This window comes from Coturnix japonica, unplaced genomic scaffold, assembly GCF_054131305.1.
Source record: "Coturnix japonica strain WE unplaced genomic scaffold, WE-NBRP24 Scf046, whole genome shotgun sequence".
NCBI classification, from domain to species: domain Eukaryota; kingdom Metazoa; phylum Chordata; class Aves; order Galliformes; family Phasianidae; genus Coturnix; species Coturnix japonica.
In genome coordinates, this window is record NW_028188949.1 from 2,405,759 (window position 1) to 2,422,457 (window position 16,699).

Sequence of the window (16,699 nt, forward strand, 5' to 3'; positions counted from 1 at the left end):
GGCTGGTGGTGAGCCAGGTGGAGAAGAAAGATGCAGGGGAGTACAGCTGTGAGGCTGGTGGCCAGAAACTCACCTTCAAGATTCATGTCACAGGTAAGACAGGTGTTGTCTGAAATACAGCAGAGATCAGTAAAGTAAAATCTAGTTTCTATTATACAGTGATCCAGTTGCAGTAGTCTGTGCTGAGGTTTTTCCCCTATACTTGATTGCCTGGGTTTGTAGCAAGTATTTGGATTTAGTATGGCACAAAGACCTGTTTCAGTCTGTCTGTAGAATAATAATTACTGATATATGTACAGTGGAAGCAATATTCAAGATATTATTCAAATCTCTCCTGTGCCTGAGATCCCAAACTGTAATTCTTGTTCACCGAAACATTTGACTAAGATAAGTATGTGCAGTGAGGCTGGAGTGCATGTTCTACGTGCAGCCTTTCGTGGCAGGAGAAGCAGGAACTTCTCCTAGTAGTACACTGCCTTTTTACTATGCCTTTATGTTGGAGGCTGCATCTGGATAGGTGAGTCTGCTACTCCCAGTAAGAGACCTGGTAGAGCTGACTATTGCCAGAGCTCAAAGTAAGATAGATATCTGCAAATCACACACAAAGAACAAAGGACTGCGTTGGTGAGCATATTTCCTTTGTGCCTTTGACAGTCACAGTTGTGGCAATGGTAGAGGCCATGAGGAGTCTGTTCAGGAAGCCAGGAGTACTGTTCTGGGTCATGAAAAGGCAGCCAGTGGTTTGACTATCACATGTTTATGTGTTTTGATGTTTCACAGTGGGTCTTAAGCAAAAGGAACTCAGGTTTTGGTTGCCTGCAGGACAGATGTTCTTTTGGGTTCAATATGTTTGCATAGTGACTTGCAACCATGGGACTGGTGTTCAAGGACCCTCTTGGTTCCTTCAGTTCCTAGGTTCTTTCTTGCCTAGATTTGACACTTAGTTTCAACAGAAGAGCTGATATTCTCTAGTGAAGGCTATTAGTTTGGGCACAAGTGATAACCTAAACCTGTTCCAACCTGTACATACAAACCTGCAAGATGGTCTCATTTCAGTCCTTCTGTTTTTCTTTTCTTCCCTCAGAGCCAAAACCTGTGTTTATAAACCAGGAGCAGGTGCAGAAAGAGGTGAGTGCTGCCCTGGCAGCAAGTGCTTCCCTCAGCTGTGAAGTAGCACAGGATCCAACTGGAGTAAAATGGTACAAGGATGGAAGACTGCTTGCCTCCTCCAGAAAGTTCAGAATGGAATCTGTGGGCAAAACACGGCGTCTGGTTGTGGAGCAGCTGGAGAAGAAAGATGCTGGAGAATACATCTGTGAGGCTGCTGGCCAGAAGATGACCTTCGAGCTGGAAACAACTGGTGAGCATTCAGAAATTCTCAGCCAGGATTTTGTAGCCTTGTTTTGAACTGGGTTTTAGGGTGAAATCTCAGTTTTCTTTGCACCTGACAGTGTGAGAATTTGCTCTGGCCCTTTGTGTACCTCCCCGGTGCTCAGCTGTTCCTTCCCTTACTTGGGTATAACATCATTTATTCAAGGTGATGTCCAAACGGGCTTGTTAACAGTCCTCCACAGTGCTTTAAGCTGTCATATGTCAGCCAGAATTTATGCGTGTTCTATAGCCATTCCTACATGTTGAAAACACTGCACTGTGCTTAAGCGTCAGCATATGTTCCAGTAAGTACAGTTCCATTAATTCTAGGGAATTGGGTGAATTAAGCATAGATTTGAAGGCTGCCTTTGCCCAGTGCAGAGATGGAAGGACTAATGTAGATTTGACTTGATATTTTCCCTTCTAGGATGGGAAGGAGCTCTGTCAAAGTAAAAAAGTGGGCATTACTTCCCAGGGAAATAAGAGAAGTCTCATTATTCACAGGCGGTGAACTCTCATTTTCTCTCTCAGTCTGCAACCAGGTTGGGTTGCTGTTTCAGTACAGGCTGTTTTATGCAGGAACTCTGCTCCTCTGGTTAATCCAAGTTGTATCCAGGCCCTTCAGAAGGAAAGGGAAATAGCAGCACAGAAATATGGTCTGATTCTGACATTAATAAGTGCAGACCTAGAGAGTTAAAAGGGATTGTGTGATGTTCAAGGGACTTTGAAGCAAAGATGTCCCCTAGGTAAGATTTGTGGCTGACATTCCCCATACATTGTGGGCACACAAGCTAAGGAGAGACTAGTGATGAGCATGCAGAGAAGCCAATGGTTCAGACAGGTTTGTAGTGACACGACATTGTAGAGTTCTGTCTAGTTCTCCTTGGCATAGTTTGGAAAATAAAGATGAGGTGATGGTGGTAACCAATAGGGCTTCCTCAAGGTCAAGCCATGCCTGACAAACTTGGTGGCCTTTCATGATGGAGTAACTGCATCAGTGGATAATGGGAGAGCAACTGACATCATCTACATGGACCTGTGCAGAGCATTTGATCCCATCCTGCATGACATCCTGGTCACCAAAGTGGAGAAAAATGGTTTTGATGGATGGACCAGTTGCAGGATAGGGAACTGTCTGGATGGTCACACTCAGAGAGCTGCAGTCAATAGCTCAGTGTCCAGATGGAGGGTGGTGTTGGGACCAGTGTTATTTAACATTTTTGTAGGCAACATGGAGAGTGGAATCAAATGAACCCTCAGCAAGTTTGCAGATGACACCAAGCTGAGCGGTGCTGTTGATGTGCTAGAGGGAAGGGATGCTACCCAGAGGGACCTGGACAGGCTGGAGAGGTGGGCCCTTGGCAGCCTCATGAACTTGAGTGTGGCCAAGTACAAGGCCCTGCACCTGGGTCAGGGCAATCCCAAGCACAGGCTTAGAGGAGAATGATTTGAGAGAAGCCTCGACCCTGAGGAGAAGAGTTGGTGTGGAGGGAGGTGTCCCTGCCTATAGCAGGGGGACTGGAACTAAATGACCTTAAAGATTCAGTCAGTTCTATTGTTTTTCTACCCTTAATTTTGCTTGAAAGGTTTTAGAATAAATGAGATTCTGGTTTCCATGAAAACTGTTTGCAGGGAGCTCCATTGTAGCTAGTAAGTCTATCTTTAATTTCAAGGGCAATAATGCATTGACTGTGTTGAAGAGAGAAATGACTCAGGAATGGATGATGGTTTAGAATAAAACATAATCCTACTTATTTTCTATGCAAATATGTGTAAGGAAAAGATGCTGCACTCAGTTCTGGAAATACCCTGACAAATATATCTCTAGTATTTCACAGCTGGAGATATCAAGATTGTTAAACCACTGGAAGATGTGGAAGTGAATGAATATGGGAGTGCATCTTTTGTCTGTGAGATTTCACATGATGAGGTTCAGACCCAGTGGTACAAAGATGACAACAAGCTGAAGGCTGATGACAACATTAGAATGCAGCAAGATGGTAGGGTGTAAGAGGGGGATCTTTCTCCTGAGTGGGGGGTGGGTTGGAGATCAAGCATATAAGACATCTGAAATGAAGTGAAGAGGGTTCGGAAGGGAGTTCCCCTTTTGTTTTGGGACTGAGGTTTAGGTGGAACAAGTGACAGGTGGGAAGCTTAGTGTGGGAAGTGTGATGCTATCCCACCATCCCACACTGCCAGGAGCAGGTAGGAAATGAGTGCAGTTATTTCCAACGTGGGGGTGAACAGGGCAGTCAGTTCACCTCTCCAAAGAGGTTTTGTCTGACAGTGAGTGTGATCCTTCTGTATCAGGTACTTTGAAGGTGACGACGGCCACATTCGGTCAGTCCTTGTAGAAGCCATGTTTAGATTACACTTTGGTGGGGATGTGGACATGGGGGAATGGGTGGTTTCATTGACATGAGAGAACAGGCAGTGATGCTGTGAAACCAGATGGATGATGCTCAGCCTGGCCATGTGCCTCAGAGCTCTTTGCTCAAGGAAGCCAAGTGTAGTTGTGGGTTTGCTCTCAAGAGCACAGTTTGGTAGGGATGAGTTGGTGGCTGGACTAGATGACCTTAGTGGTCTTTTCCAGCCTTAGTGACTCTGTGGTTCTCTGCTTCAGGAAAGACCTACTCGCTGACTTACACACGCGTCCAAGTCAAGGATGCAGCAGAAATAAAATCTGTAGCAGAAAAGGCAGAATCTCGTGAATCTTGTGCCCATCTTACAGTTAAAGGTAATTATGCTTCTGATGATGATTTTGATTAAATTATCTTATGTTATAAACGAGCTAACATCCTTTGCTTTAATGTCAAGGAAGTTAAACACCACCAGGGCCTTTCACAGAAATAAAAACTCCTACCTACCTACCTTTCTGCCCACAAAACATCCAGCTTCTCTTTTGGAATTTACTTTTGCAAAGTAAGATGGATTATTTTCTTAGGAGGTTGATTTTCTACGTTTAGACTTCAGATTTGTGTTTGAACGTTGAGGGATAAAAAACATAGCTTGACCTTTTCTTCATTTTCTCTTGCTGTTTGAAAAGAACACAGGGTTTTGGTTTTTTTTTAATATATACAATGTCAGGGTATATATATGATGTTAAGTGTGATAAAGAAAAGGGAGACATTTGAGTTAGCACACTACTCAAGAGTTCAGTCCCCAGCTTTGCCACTGTTACAATTATAAGGGCAAGAACTTCCTGGAAAATGAAGTTCTCCTAAGTAGAGTCATTACATTTGAGCTACAGAGACCTTTACTAGGTGAAAACTTGTTGTTCAGAGCTAAGTTGCTGTATTTAACCAAAGTAATTATCAATGTCCGTGTTTCAATGAACCTCTTTTCCATTTCGTAATGCGAGGAGTTTGATATTGGGATGGGAAGGTCATGGTTTGATTTAGATGTTGGACTGGGAATCAGAAGATCTGGGCTCTTTTCAGGTTGTCGATCTTATTGTCTGACTTCTTAACAACATTCTTTTCTTTCTATTATTTTTTAATGATGTTTCAAGGCACTCTGAGCTGATAGGTGTAGTGTTCATGTGCAGTAATGCTGACGTGAGTAAGTGGGGTGATAATGTAAGGGTTTTTTACATTCCTTCTAAATCTCTGCTTTCTCTTGTTCCATCCTTCTTAAAGAGCAATCCATTAATCTAGTAAAGGAGCTGTGTGATGAGGATGTGACTGAGCCTGAAAAAGCCAAATTTGAATGCGAGATATCCATTCCTTCTGTGAAACCTCCCAAGTGGTATCTACGTGGGGAAGTCTTACAGGCTGGCAGAAACTTGATTATGCAGCAAGAAGGCACCATCCACCAGCTTGCCATAGCGATAACCACCACTGATATGACAAGCACCATTCAGTTCTCAATTGGCAAATCCAAATCCACAGCCAATCTGCTTGTCAGAGGTAACATATCCAGGCTTTGAAAACACTGCACTGTGCAAAGATCTGTTTGAATAGCTGTGATGTGCTAACTATTCAGATCTACAGAGCTGAGGTTTTGTCCTTGGCTATACCAAAGAAGTCAAATCAGGTGAAATTAATTGTATTTCTGAACTAGACAAGGTTAAGTTTGGTAGCACCTAAATTTGATGCAGTTTGTTATTGATTTCATCTGAAAGAAACTTGCAGGCTTTTTATCTGCTGTTGTCCCCAGCGTAAGAGTCTCCATTCACACCCTAAAGTACTTGTTATATTTTCAACTCACTCTTATTTGAATAAAAGCCTCAACAATTGGGAGCAATTTAATAAGCACAGAACAAGAGCTGGACCTTGCATTTGGTAGATAATATACAGTATTACTTTATAGAAATGTAGTCAATGGCATTCCCTATAGACAATCGTTTGTTTTATCTTTAGAGTTGTTCAAAGAACCATTGTGAACATGACATTAATTGGAATGGAATAGATGCAAGAGACTTTCCTCTTCTTCCAATTGTCCTCATCCTTTCTTCTCTTCCACCCCTGCTTTGCAGATTACCATATAGAAATCACCAGGAAGTTGGAGGACAAGACAGCTTTGGAACATCATTCTGTCATCCTGTCCTGTGACTTCAGGCCTTCTCCAAAGGTTGTGAAATGGTTCAAAGGCCACACACTCATCAAGCCCTCTGAGAAGTACAAGATCAAGAGGGATAAGCATTCAGCAGAGCTCAAGATTCTGAAGCTGAAGCCCGATGATGCTGGTGTGTACAAGTGCAAGGCAGGAATTGCAGAGACTGAGGCCACGCTGACAGCTGAAGATATGAGCAGGGAGGGTGGCCTCTTCCATGTCCTATTTCACCTCAGATTTTTCTTCTTGGGGTTGATTTCTGCCGTTCTCTCCTGCTAACTTTATAAATGTATAATCTTCACTGAGAAGATTACACAAAGATCATCTAGTCCAACCATTCTAACACATCCCAGTATGATTTATAGTAACAGTGGTAACAGTTCACCTTGTTTCCTCACAGCCCGCAATGTAGAAGTAACCTGCAGGATGTAGAAATTGAAGAGAGCTCTGCTGTCTTCTCCTGCGAGCTGTCCCATGATGACGAGGACGTGGAATGGTTCCTGAATGGCAGTCTCCTTTACACCAACAATTACAATGACATCAAGAACGTTGGCAATTGCTGCACACTGACAATGAAGCAGGTTAAGCCTGAGGATGCTGGCACAGTGACAGTGAAGTCAGACAAGGTGTCAGAAAGCGCACCTGAAGGTGATAGGTGGGTCTGATCACAGCCCTCCTGGATGTAAGAGATGCTAAGGAGCTCCAGTTCATTCTATTGTGCAGCAGTCCTGCTTCTAAAGCTGACCTCTCTGGGGTGACAAGTCATCAGAGGCTTTCTTCCAGTGGAAGGTTCCATTGCAGCAGATATCAACGAAGGAGGATGGTTTTGGTGTCCTGCCAAAGCATTCCATTGCTTTTTATCATCATTTTATTTAGCACAAGGAGAGTTACAAGAGCAGTTTCTTTTACTGCTTCAGTAACATGCAGTGTCAATGCTGTTGTCTCCAAGGATTTATGACTGCAGGGAGAGATCATTCAGTGTGTGTTTTGCCTCTGGGATGACTAATGACCAGGCTGTGAGCAACCTGATCTAGCTGTGAATGTCCCTGTTTATTGCAGGGGAGCTGGGCTAGATGGCCTTTAAGGGTCTCTTCCAATTCTAAGGGTACTGTGATTCTAATCTGCTCTCCCCAGCAATTAAGTTCTTTTACTCTATGCGCTCAGAGTTTGAAGGATTTCCTCTTTCTCCTTTCTTTTGCATTTGGTGGAAGTTTTTTCCCCAGTATAAACATCTGATGTGTGAAATAGAAGATAGATAAAAGGAGTCAATAAAACAGGAAAATCAAAAGTGTTCAGCATCTTATCCTCTTAATCCTGTGGCCTGCTGTATGAGCTGTGCTCCGTGTGAGGGCAATGCCAGCTCTCCAGCTTTAGAAGAGCTGCATCCCAATTACTTCATATGATATCAGTCCCACCCACAGCAATGCAGGCTGTCCCTCCTGTTCCCTGTATTCTCCTACTGATTAGTTCAGAATTCCATAAAGTGCATTCAGTCAACACACATGAAACCGCTTTAGGTTCTATATTGGTGTCGTCAGTGCTGGTAAAGATTTATTTATCCCTCTTTAAAAATCTGAAAGCAACTGGAAATGTCTCAACTACTGTATCACATTGTTCTGTTTTGCCCTTTTAATTGCAGAGAAGCCTGCTGTCTTCATGAAGTCCTTGGATGATGTTTTTGGTGAGGAGCGGGGTGTGATTAAATTGGAATGTGAAGTCTCTAAAGAGAAGGTCAAACCAGTGTGGAAGAAGGACGGTGTTGTGCTCACTTCTGGCAACAAGTATGAGCTGGTACAGTCTGGGAAGACCCTATATCCCCTTATCCATGACTTCGAGAAGTCAGATGCAGGTTTCTATACCTGTGATATTGTCCGTGATGTTGCCAAATCAAAGGTCGGCGTTCAGGTTAAGTACTGTGGAAAGTAAAGGAGTGCTGAAAGCGCATTCAGTGTGGTCACTATGTCTTACACCTATTCCCCCGTGAGCCTTAATAGTTTCTACAATAGAAGTGTATTACTGCAATTTAGCGCAGTGATGTCTGGAAAATTCCCATTGCTTTTGATGTAAATGTATCTCATTTTGCCATGAAAATCACCAAACACATCAAGAATGTCCTGGAAATATTTCCTTTCTAAACATCCCTAAAATGGAGAAATGGTTTGAACACCAGTAGGGGTAGGATGGTAACAAATTAGCTAATAGAAACATTTAATTTCTTGTCGTAGGCAAAACCCTTTTTCTCACGCAGCATCCTAGAGTTGTCCTCTCTGTTAGGTTGTTCCCTCTGTAGCTCATTGAATCTTCATTCTGCTCCATGGACTGAGCTGCTCTAATTGTAGTTCTTCCAGAGCAAAGACAAGAGATTCATGTCTCTTTTTTTTTTTTTATAGCTTTCTGGTAATTCTGAGTGGAGAATGTCTTAGAGAATACATCAGTAAGGAATGCAGCCATGTTCTGCAAATCCTAAGTTAAAACACCAGTACTGCTACTCATGTCAGTCACAAATGCCTTTTCTCCATATAAACCTCATACTAACGTGTCTCTTACCTTCCAGAGCTGAATAGTGGCATTACCAAACGGCTGAAAACCACTGAAATCCAGGAGGGAGAAGATTGTACTTTTGAATGCATTCTGTCCCATGAAAGCATTGATGAGTTCAACTGGACACTGAATGGAAGCAGAGTGAAAAATGGTGGGCGATTTAAAGCTTCTAACGTGAGTCGGAAATATACTCTCCTTATCAAAAGTGTGACTCCTACTGACGCTGGGGAAGTCATTTTTACTGCCCTTGGTCTAACCTCCAAAGCCTCTCTGTCTGTGAAAGGTAATGAGATGGGAGAGATTCTGGGGTCTGATTCCTTCAACTGTCTTCTGATAAGATTGTCGTGAGAGCTAACTCATAATATGGTTAAAGTGAATAGCAACCTTCTACTTGAAACTCAAAGCACTGAGAATTTCTCTTAAAAATAAGTAAAAGGACAAAACATTTTACACAAATGTGAGAACTACCCAAAGCACTGGGGTAGTGTTGGAAATGGGCATCTCACTACAGCTTGTTCCATTAACAGTAAATCAGGAATGATCTGTTGAGGGAACTGTGGGAGCAAATATCCTCTAAGTATAAGCTGAAGGGATGGCCTTCACATCATCTAGCTGTACAACAAATTCCTATCTAGAGCATGTGCATCTGAGAGCATCATCCGAGGCTCCCAGTGTGATGAGTGGAGAGAAGAGAGAGGCAGTTTTCAGACATGGTTCATCATCCACAATTGGGTAGATTTAAGAGAGAATAAGTGCTGCCTGGAATTCTATTGTCTGTACTTTGCAGATTACTGCTGGCTGTAGGATGGCGTCTGTTGCAAGTGCCTCTCTAACTTATCTCCAGCATGTAGATGCATGTATTTTGAGAGAGGCATCCTACCCTAAGTGTATGTTACTCAAAAAGCAATGTTTTCTTCCAGGAAAACCTACTGAGGTTTCAAAACAGCTGGAGGATAAGACAGCAGCAGCAGGGCAGGACATCAGCCTGAGCTGTGAGCTGTCAAAGCCGGATTTGAACATCAGGTGGTACAAGGATGGCAAAGCAATCAGAAAAAGCCAGAAGTACGACTTGCAGCAGGAGGGAAGGAACTGGGGCCATTCTGATCATCCATGACTCTACTGCCAAGGACAGTGGGGAGTACCCCTGTGAGACAGAGGACTCCATAACAAAAGCCAGGGTCACTGTGCAAGGTGAGTTGAAAAGCACACTGGGGATGGCATGTAGAGAAGTCAAGGTAAATATCTGCAGCCTGTGGGTGATGTTTTTCTCTTCTGTTTCCTTGAGCAGGATCAATTCTTAGTTTTCAGTAAATACGATGGATTAAAATCTTTTCCTTAAAATAATCTGGAAACCGAATGATTCTCCAGTGTGATGTGGATCTGGGCAGCCTGGTCTGGTGGTTGGTGGCCCCTTGACAGGGGGTTTAAAACTAGATACTCTTTGAGGTCCTTTCCTACTCAGGCCACTCTATGATTCTGTGATCATTCTATGGTTCTATGATCTTGGTTGTTAGTGAGCCAAGAAAAGATGGCAATCTGAATTAGTCTATATTGAATATGTGTAATCAAAACTATATGCAGTTTATCAGATGAGATCCTACCAGCGCATGTATAATGGTATTGAACTTTCCAGATATCTACTGGAATTATCAAACCTATGTAAATGGGTGGACTCTGTGGACTTCTTAGATTCTTTGCATCTCTATGTGATGTTCTAGAAGTGAGGGCAAAGGAGATTCAGGACACCTCTGTATGCTTGAGACTTGTTCGGGTAACAAATCCCTTTGTCCCACACCCTCATCCCCCTCTTTTCCTTCCAGAAAAACCTAATTACTTTATCAAGGAACTTTCAGATCTGAAAACTGAAGAAAGTGGAACTACAATTTTTTCATTTCAGTGCGAGAAATGCTCATACACCGTCATATGGAGGAAAGGCATTGCTGAGCTCAGGCCTGGCAGGAAATACGAGATGGCACAGAAAGGACGAGACCTGCAGCTGAGCATAAGAAATCTGGAGAAAAGTGACAGTGACATGTACACCTGTGACATTGGTGATGCCCAGTCCAGAGCCAAGCTGGTTGTACAAGGTATGTGTGAGAGCCATATGACTGCGCATCCTGTTTCTCCACTCCCAAGACATTATCCTGGTAGAATTTGTACATTTATGGCAGGTCTTTGGGGCTGCAGCTGTCTGGCCTGAATAGCGGTTCACAAGCCATGCACAGAGCGAGCTGCATGGAAAGGGAAAGAACTACCAACTAGAGCAGTGCCATTGAGAACTTTATGTATAATTTAAAAACCAAAAATGCTGATGTACGGTGAGGCTGGTGACCCAGAAATCAGTGTGAACTTTCTATCTCTGACCTTTCTGAGTTAAAAATAGTTCTCTAAAGTTCTAGGCAAAAATTCCCTGATGCAGCATTCTGGGTAGTTGTCACGGTTTAAACAAAAATTTACCTGTGTTCGTGACAGGGGGGCCACAGGCAAGCGAGGTGCTAGAAGGAGCTGAACCTCAGTCCCAGCTACTTCAGAAGCAGCCCGAACCCCCTCATACACGGCTAAGATCTCCTTCTCAGTTTAAGCATAGCGCTCCTCAGACCCTTTATATGCTCGACTCCAAAATCCCAGGGGTCGGCCTTGGGTCTCTCCTGAAGCTCTTTGCCACAAACTCCAAGTGGGACCTTTTTCTCCAGCAGCAGTGTAGATTATGTTTTTCACATCCTGTCCCGTCCGTACTGGCCCCAAGGCCACGGCATGGGCTATCTCTTGTTTTATCTGCTCAAAAGCCTGCTGCTGCTTAGGACCCCATGAGAAATTATTCTTCTTCCACGTTACCTGATAGAGGGGGCTCACTATGTGGCTGTAGTTTGGGACATGCATTCTCCAAAAGCCCACTACTCCCAGAAAAGATTGGGTCTCTGTCTTGTTGGTGGGCGGAGACATAGCAGTGATTTTGTCAGTCACATCTGCTGGGATGTGTCGATGCCCATCTTGCCGTTTTACACCTAAAAACTGGATTTCCTGGGCAGGCCCCTTCACCTTGCTGCGCTTAATGGGAAAACCAGCTTGCAAAAGAATTTGGATTATCTGTTTTCCTTTCTTGAAAACCTCTGCTGCTGTATGGCCCCACACGACAATATCATCAATATACTGCAAGTGTTCGGGAGCATTACCCTGTTCCAAGACAGCTTGGATCAATCAATGGAAATGGTTGGGCTGTGCTTCCACCCTTGAGGTAAACAGTTCCAGGTATACTGAACAGCTCTCCAGGTAAAAGCAAACTGTGACCTACATTTTGCAGCCAATGGGATGGAAAAGTAGGCATTAGCAATGTCAATGATGGCAAACCACCTTGCTTCTTTTGACTCCAGTTCATACTGGAGTTCTATCATGTCTGGTACAGCAGCACTCAATGGAGGTGTGAATTCATTCAGGCCACGGTAATCCAGCGTCAGCCTCCATTCTCCATTGGCTTTACGCACTGGCCATATGGGGCTGTTAAAAGGCGAGTGAGTTTTGCTAATCAATCCCTGATTCTCTAATTGGCGAATTAGCTTGTGAATGAGGAGCAATGAGTCCCTATTGGTGCGGAACTGCTGTCTTGTACCACTTTGGTGGCAATTGGTACCACTTGGTCTTTTACCTGGAGCAACCCCACAGCAGAAGGATCATCTGACAGACCAGGTAAAGCTGACAGCTGCTTAACACAGTTTGTGTTAACAGCAGCTATCCCAAAGGCCCATCGATAGCCCTTGGGATCCTTAAAATATCTCATCCTAAGGTCATCAATACCCAAAATACATGGAGCCTCTGGACCAGTCACAGTAGGGTGTTTTTGCCAGTTTTTACCATTGAGGCTTATTTCGGCCTCCAACATAGTCAATTCTTGGGAACCCCCAGTCACTCCATGGATCTATATTGGTTGTGTCCCTTGGTGACTTGAGGGCATTAGGGTGCATTGTGCGCCAGTGTCCACCAAGGCTTTATATTTCTGTGGTTGAGATGTGCCAGGCCACCTAATCCACACAGCCCAGTATACTCTATTGTCCCTTTCCCCGCCCAGGCTGTAGTCAGGGCCCCTCTATTGGTTACCTCGATGGCTTGCAGCAACTGGAACTTCCCCCCTTTTGGGGCATGTAGCCCTGTCTTTCATGTCTCATGTCCAGTTCCACATGTTGTTTGAAGCACCATCTTAGAGGCAGCCTTTATTTCTCCAGCCCACCACTCTCTTGTACCACGAGAGCTCTCCTGCTTCTCGCTGTGATGTGAGACCAAATGGAAGGCCCTGCAGAAGTCTGGGTAGGTGATGTCAGTTGCTGTTCCTTTCCCCAACTGGTGCTGGGAAAAGCAGGGAATGGGAGTGGGAGGCATCCCGGCGGTGGGATCCTGCCTAAGCAGAACTGAATGGCTGTTCTGATCCATGTATTTTAACCTGAGTGAATCTGACACTAATGAGGGAGGTGAGGGACCTGTGGGAAGAAAATGTATGTGCCGCAGTTTGTGGTGCAAGGTGTTCTAGGAGCTGCTGGTAACAGTGCCCAGAAGTCTTCCTTTTTTGACGGGGAGAGGATTAACAAGGTTATTTTAATGAATCTATTTCCTTTCTGTTCATCTTTCATACTACCTCTCAAAAAACTGTCTGTGGATTCTGTCATAGTTTTGTGCTGTTACTGTCAATATTCTACATCATAACATCATGTGCAGTATGAATCATTAATTGAGGGTATAAATAGTGGAATCATGTACAAAGGAAAAAGGGTTAAAGAGAAAGTAAATTTATGTGTGGATTCTATGCATTCTCAAGTAGTAGTTCTTGCTAAAGAGAATTCGTGTGCACTCTGTGCTTTCATCTGCACAAAGGATCTTGTAATCATCTCTGTCTGTGTTTTTTTTGACCCAGAGATGGAGCAGAGAGGAACACAGACATGGGTGGATCTTCATTAGTTAGTTAGTGTTGTGTGTTGTCAGTTAGTGTTAGTGTTGTCAGTTAGTGTTAGTGTTGTCAGTTAGTGTTAGTGTTGTCAGTTAGTGTTAGTGTTGTCAGTTAGTGTTAGTGTTGTCAGTTAGTGTTAGTGTTGTCAGTTAGTGTTAGTGTTGTCAGTTAGTGTTAGTGTTGTCAGTTAGTGTTAGTGTTGTCAGTTAGTGTTAGTGTTGTCAGTTAGTGTTAGTGTTGTCAGTTAGTGTTAGTGTTGTCAGTTAGTGTTAGTGTTGTCAGTTAGTGTTAGTGTTGTCAGTTAGTGTTAGTGTTGTCAGTTAGTGTTAGTGTTGTCAGTTAGTGTTAGTGTTGTCAGTTAGTGTTAGTGTTGTCAGTTAGTGTTAGTGTTGTCAGTTAGTGTTAGTGTTGTCAGTTAGTGTTAGTGTTGTCAGTTAGTGTTAGTGTTGTCAGTTAGTGTTAGTGTTGTCAGTTAGTGTTAGTGTTGTCAGTTAGTGTTAGTGTTGTCAGTTAGTGTTAGTGTTGTCAGTTAGTGTTGTCAGTTAGTGTTGTCAGTTAGTGTTGTGTGTTAGTGTTGTGTGTTAGTGTTGTCTGTTAGTGTTGTCTGTTAGTGTTGTCAGTTAGTGTTGTGTGTTAGTGTTGTCAGTTAGTGTTGTCAGTTAGTGTTGTGTGTTAGTGTTGTGTGTTAGTGTTGTGTGTTAGTGTTGTGTGTTAGTGTTGTGTGTTAGTGTTGTGTGTTAGTGTTGTGTGTTAGTGTTGTGTGTTAGTGTTGTGTGTTAGTGTTGTGTGTTAGTGTTGTGTGTTAGTGTTGTGTGTTAGTGTTGTGTGTTAGTGTTGTGTGTTAGTGTTGTGTGTTAGTGTTGTGTGTTAGTGTTGTGTGTTAGTGTTGTGTGTTAGTGTTGTGTGTTAGTGTTGTGTGTTAGTGTTGTGTGTTAGTGTTGTGTGTTAGTGTTGTGTGTTAGTGTTGTGTGTTAGTGTTGTGTGTTAGTGTTGTGTGTTAGTGTTGTGTGTTAGTGTTGTGTGTTAGTGTTGTGTGTTAGTGTTGTGTGTTAGTGTTGTGTGTTAGTGTTGTGTGTTAGTGTTGTGTGTTAGTGTTGTGTGTTAGTGTTGTGTGTTAGTGTTGTGTGTTAGTGTTGTGTGTTAGTGTTGTGTGTTAGTGTTGTGTGTTAGTGTTGTGTGTTAGTGTTGTGTGTTAGTGTTGTGTGTTAGTGTTGTGTGTTAGTGTTGTGTGTTAGTGTTGTGTGTTAGTGTTGTGTGTTAGTGTTGTGTGTTAGTGTTGTGTGTTAGTGTTGTGTGTTAGTGTTGTGTGTTAGTGTTGTGTGTTAGTGTTGTGTGTTAGTGTTGTGTGTTAGTGTTGTGTGTTAGTGTTGTGTGTTAGTGTTGTGTGTTAGTGTTGTGTGTTAGTGTTGTGTGTTAGTGTTGTGTGTTAGTGTTGTGTGTTAGTGTTGTGTGTTAGTGTTGTGTGTTAGTGTTGTGTGTTAGTGTTGTGTGTTAGTGTTGTGTGTTAGTGTTGTGTGTTAGTGTTGTGTGTTAGTGTTGTGTGTTAGTGTTGTGTGTTAGTGTTGTCAGTTAGTGCCTTTTTCTTCTCACCGTCGTGCGCAGCAGCTTGTAGGTAAGTTGAGCTGACGTGGGATGGATGGGTGGGCAGTGAGGTGTTGAGAACTGCTGGCTGTCGGAGCTCACAGCACCGTATTGCTTACTCTTGACCATCAGACGTAATTTTCCCCGGTACACACGTTCCAAAGGGGGTATCAGTAAAGTTGGCACCTGTCCCGTGCTTCTTCCATTGTCTTTGCTCAGTAGTGGAAGCATTGTAAAGTTGCTGGGCGGACAGGCATCACGTAGCCTGAGACTCAGCATGTCTTGCAGCTAGTGGATGGGACGGTTGTGCTGTGTGTGTTATTCCATGGATGTCTTAGCCCTGCTCACTGACCTGCTCTTTCTCTCTCCTCTCCTCACCCTCCGCCCACTGCCTCGCTGCAGCTTTTGCTCTCATTCCATCCAAGCAAAGCGACAACTGCTGCAGATAGCTTGAGGTGATCTCACTGCCAGGTACGTGCCATGATTTGTCCCCCCACATGGTTTTGCCACATGGTATGTGAATGTAGTTCTGAAGAAGTCTGTCCATACTGTGCTGTGTGAATAGAGAAAACAGAAGTGTGTTTCTGCTCTGTTCCAGCTCTTCACACTTGCTGTTATGGGTGCTGCGTGCAGTGAGATCAGCCGTGAGCCTGAGGTGGCGGTGACGGAGGTACAGTATGAAGCTCTGGCCGGTCTTTGTTCCCTGTGTTGAACCATTAGAAGGAGCTACAGATGTACTCTCCTGCAGGAAAGAATGGGCCAAAAAGGGCCTGGCCAGCTGTCTGCGCCAGTGCCATTGCTGATGAGTCTGGGTAGAGAGAGATGCATCTTTGCATGGCCTGGCAATGCACACCAGGAAGGGAAATAACTGTGATGAGACGTGCAGCTCCTTCTCAAGTGCTCCTGATAAGGATAGAGCGCATTTGCTGCAGCTTTCTCTGCAGATGTGCTCCTCACCTTGAAATCCTCCTGATTTGTCCTCAGCTCCTGACCACGGCCTGTGCTCTGTTTTGCAGGCTGATAACATGCGGAAGCCGCAGCTGGTGCGTGCTATGTCATCTTTAAACGTACCAGCGATTGCGGCAGCCCATGTTATTAGGAGCCACGTCGCCCAGGGGCCGGATGAGCTCTCTCTGGAGGTAAGCAGTTCCAGGCGTTCCTTGTTGTTGTGCACAGAATTAGTATAGAGTGTGAACGCCTCGGCAATACTCTCATATTTTGTGTCGTAGAAGAAGGCTTTTGTTTTAGCTGTGCTGAAGCTGGGATTGATGTTTCAATCTTTTGCAGGTTGGAGACATCGTGTGCATTGTTGATATGCCACCAAAGGAGATGAGCCCCTGGTGGAGAGGCAAGCGTGGCTTTGAGGTAGGCACACATTTTTGACTAGAGAGCACAGCTTCAGTAGTGTCTAGAATCTCCGGTTGGAGCTGCTCTGCCTGCACAGGATGGCTTCTGGATGCAAACAGTTGCCCTGTGTCGGTGTCAGAGGACCTTCCCTTTGGCTCTGGGCTTGGGCTAATGCCCACCTGTCTTTTTGTTCTTATTACAGGTTGGTTTTTTCCCTGGTGAGTGCGTGGAACTCATCAGGGGAAAACTGCCCGAGTCCATCCTACATTCATTGCCAAAGCCAGGTGCGTATTTTACATTTGACAATGCGGGTTAGTAAAATGGGGTCGGAACGTGGCTTTCAGGGGGTTCATTAATGCCCGAGTTGAGCAA

General features: G+C 44.0%; 1 long non-coding RNA gene across 2 annotated transcripts; it reads left to right on the plus strand.

Annotated features, from left to right (window-relative positions):
- Nucleotides 1-9,386: 9,386 nt before the first annotated feature.
- LOC146752368 (uncharacterized) lies at nucleotides 9,387-12,811 on the plus strand. 2 transcript variants are annotated; one of them, XR_014940648.1, is made up of 3 exons: nucleotides 9,387-9,657; nucleotides 10,364-10,553; nucleotides 12,684-12,811. It is a non-coding gene; the product is annotated as an uncharacterized LOC146752368 (long non-coding RNA). The 2 variants fall into 2 exon arrangements; XR_014940649.1 differs by lacking the exon at nucleotides 9,387-9,657 and adding an exon at nucleotides 9,801-10,237.
- Nucleotides 12,812-16,699: the final 3,888 nt, after the last annotated feature.